The 3,271-nt window shown below is 39.9% G+C and overlaps 1 long non-coding RNA gene across 3 annotated transcripts; it reads left to right on the forward strand.

Moving 5' to 3' along the window:
- The first annotated feature begins 234 nt into the window (after nucleotides 1-234).
- On the forward strand, nucleotides 235-3,036 carry LOC120902139. 3 transcript variants are annotated; one of them, XR_005739378.1, is made up of 7 exons: nucleotides 240-281; nucleotides 339-404; nucleotides 505-651; nucleotides 715-1,540; nucleotides 1,609-1,752; nucleotides 2,754-2,840; nucleotides 2,908-3,036. It is a non-coding gene; the product is annotated as an uncharacterized LOC120902139 (long non-coding RNA). The 3 variants fall into 3 exon arrangements; XR_005739379.1 differs by having other exon boundaries at nucleotides 235-281; nucleotides 339-651; nucleotides 2,754-2,846; XR_005739377.1 differs by having other exon boundaries at nucleotides 235-281; nucleotides 339-651.
- The last annotated feature ends 235 nt before the right edge of the window (nucleotides 3,037-3,271 follow it).

The following is a 3,271-nucleotide window of genomic DNA, read 5'->3' on the forward strand; positions in this document are numbered from 1 at the left end:
TTTCTCCTTGCTTCCTCAAGCTTCCTCATATCCCTCGGCCTGAATCACTCAAAATTTGGGGTCTCATTGTTTGCGTGGATGACCCTCCCGACAATGGCACTCAAATTCTCTCATTTTCTCATGCCCTCTCTGTCACATTCGTAGTTTGATCTCCCTCTTCTGGGACTTAGCGTTCCCACCTTCCTTTTTGATCCCCGCTTTGGGGCTTGCAAATTTTTGACATGTCAAATGAGAGTGAAGCCAAAATGTAAACAGCAAGTGTTTGCGTGTGCGGTGATTTTGTAAGTATTTTATGTAAATTATATGATATTTGTCATTAAAAATGTTTTGTTTTGTAGAATAAACATAAAATCAACCACGGAAGTATGATTTAGTTGTGGTGGAAGCGAAAAAAAAATGCTTGAGTATGGAATAAAACCGGATGAAATTTTTAGCCTTCACGCACGATGCCGACGCTGAGGTAAGGTGTGCTTGTGTTTAATTTCGATGATTGTTTCATTTTAGGGTGTGATTTTTGAGATATAACTGTTCCTGGCGGGGATAGTCAATAGTCAATACCCTCTGCAGCTGTGAAGGGATGCAGAAAAAGGGGCTCGCTACCACCCTTCCCACACTCGGACGCATTTTCCGGGGATGAAGGATATGTTCCTGGTGGGTTGAACTTGTTCTGTTTTAATTGACTGGTTTTAATGTAGGTGACCTTTCTCCCGGTAGGCTATATGCGCAAAATCTAACGGTAACCCGTGTTGTGAACGAATCGGCATATGCGGTGCCGGACACTGTGGAAATTGTACACAACGGGACGATGTCCAGGCACGACACAAGAGTACGATTACATGCAACTGATCTGCTCAGCGTGCCACCTGATGCTGGCGTTCGGCAAGACACAGAAGGAAAGGATTTCGACGTGTGGAACAAGGATGTGCTGAATGCGTTCCTGATCGATATCTCGTGGATCATTCTACTGCGACTAGTTGACGGAAATTGTCGCATTGTACCATAGCGTTCCGGTGATGCCAAAAGACTAAGCAGACTTCTCCAGCTACTTATCCACGCCGAAGGATGAACGTGCTCAGGGCAGCAAACAACTCGCCGGAGCACGGAGCACGAAAGGCATCGTACGCGCAAGGCTTCATGCTGCTGCGCGAAGCGGCCAACGAGTAAAAAAGGAACCTGAACTACGGTTGCTCCTCGGCAACATTTGAAACGAGATTGTAAACAATTCGCATCGTACCATCCATCTTATCATGCGTATTCCATAAAATTATTCTGCAGTTATGAAGCGGCTGACATTAACTTGTTATAAGGTTACCAAAACTGAATTGATGTAAGGCTTCATGGTTCAGTATTTGGCCGAAAACGTACGTACTAGTTCATTGAACTATATAAAAAACATCAAACCAGCACGCTGTTGCCTCGAGTCGAGTACATGCTCCGATTTAACCGAATTGTTATCCCTAAAGTGCATAACCATCCTATGCAGAAATACGTGCTCAATGTATGGCGTTGCTTGCTTGTACTTAAACATATACATCTTTGAGTAAGTACGCTTTGGGGACCGTTATTCCAAGCTTATAATTGTGAAAATATATTTAATATAAATTTCAGGTTGTATGAGTCCCGTAAATGGTCGTGCCACTTGAAAACATACGTCCCCATTAGACCTCATCAATAGATCATCTAATAAACGACGGCGCTGCATTGAAAGCGGTTCATGGTAGACCTCAAAACTGGTTAGCACTTGATAAAAAGGTAAGCAAGTGAGTATTCGACAAACGTGCATGTGACCATCTCTGTTCTGTAAAAGTTATTCACAAAGTATGATTACTATGAAGTATCATAATTATGGTAATAATCTTAAAGCTAACTTTGCTACTTATTCATTGCATTCAGTTCAATCAATTATGAATATAAAAATTGGTATGTTAAAGGAAAATTACTCATAGACACTTTTTATAACTAAAACTCCATAATATTTTATACTAACTGATATCCACATTATTTAGAATAATTCATACAACTACCTTAAACCGAAAAATCAATTACTATCAACATTTACTAGCATTTATGAATTCGCTTATATTTTTCAATTGACTTATAGTTCAGCAACAATCAAGAATAAAAAAAAACCTTATCAATATCAACATATTTAAAGCAAAAAAAAAAAAACTCGTCAAAGGAACATTATTGAATTCTATCTTATTTATCTAATTGTTCTTCTTCTTTCTTGAAAACGTACCACGACTGACACTTTTCACAATGCCTTTCGCTTGGGCAGCTGATTGCGAATTTTTAAATTTCTTTATAAAAAAATCCTCTAAAGTCCTTCCTGCTCCCCCGACAACAGCAAATAGACGGAGGATATTAGAATATTTCCTGAATTCTACCTTAGGCCCGTTGCCTCCCCGTCCACTCCAACTGCAATCTACTATAAATATCCTATTAAATAATAGGTAAAGAACGCGATGCATTCTACTCTTTGCGTTTGATGCTTTTACCTTCTTCATAAGCCATCCTTTTAAATTATTGAAGCGCTCTGCTGACTCTATGCTTTCTTCTAAGTCATCTAGACCGATCTTGGTTGAAACCAAAGCGAACAAAAAGTCTTCTTCATCTTCCATATGCCCATCATCATTTTGGGTTGGTTCAGCTTGGCTTTGGCTTTGAGTTTTTAAAATCTCGTCCTGTTTCATTCGCACGTCCATCACTGCATTCAAAACTGTCCTTATATCTTTTTTATTTTCCTGCGCTAGTTCTACACAAGGACACTCCTGGGAACTACTCGTCGAAGCATCGGGAGCTCGTCCGACGTTTGATGTCATGATTATCTAAAATAATAGGTACAGGTAAAATCAACTAATTTGTTATGATTTCGATGTATTAACGCTTTGATTCCTTCACTTACAGATTTGCCGGAAGCCGAACAACTATTTCGCTAACTAATAATGAGCTGGAATAGGAAAATACGTAAATCCGGAACTGATTTTTAGCTACTCAATACGACGCCACTTGTCGACTTGTTATTGTTTAATAAAACGCATGCAAACCAAATACCTTTGTTGTTTCATTTTGACAGCAGTTGGAATGGGTCGACCCCCATTGTGTGGACTCGCATCAATACGGCTACACCGTGACGTCACTGAGCGCCTGTTCATATTGGGCTTGTTCTCTGAGTGACGTTTATACCAATAAGCCGAGAACAAGCCGAGAACAAGCCCAAGAAATTTCATACAAATTCTCTCTGAGATTGTTGAGAGGGGATTCCTTTAAA

This window comes from Anopheles arabiensis, chromosome 3, assembly GCF_016920715.1.
Source record: "Anopheles arabiensis isolate DONGOLA chromosome 3, AaraD3, whole genome shotgun sequence".
NCBI classification, from domain to species: Eukaryota; Metazoa; Arthropoda; class Insecta; order Diptera; family Culicidae; genus Anopheles; species Anopheles arabiensis.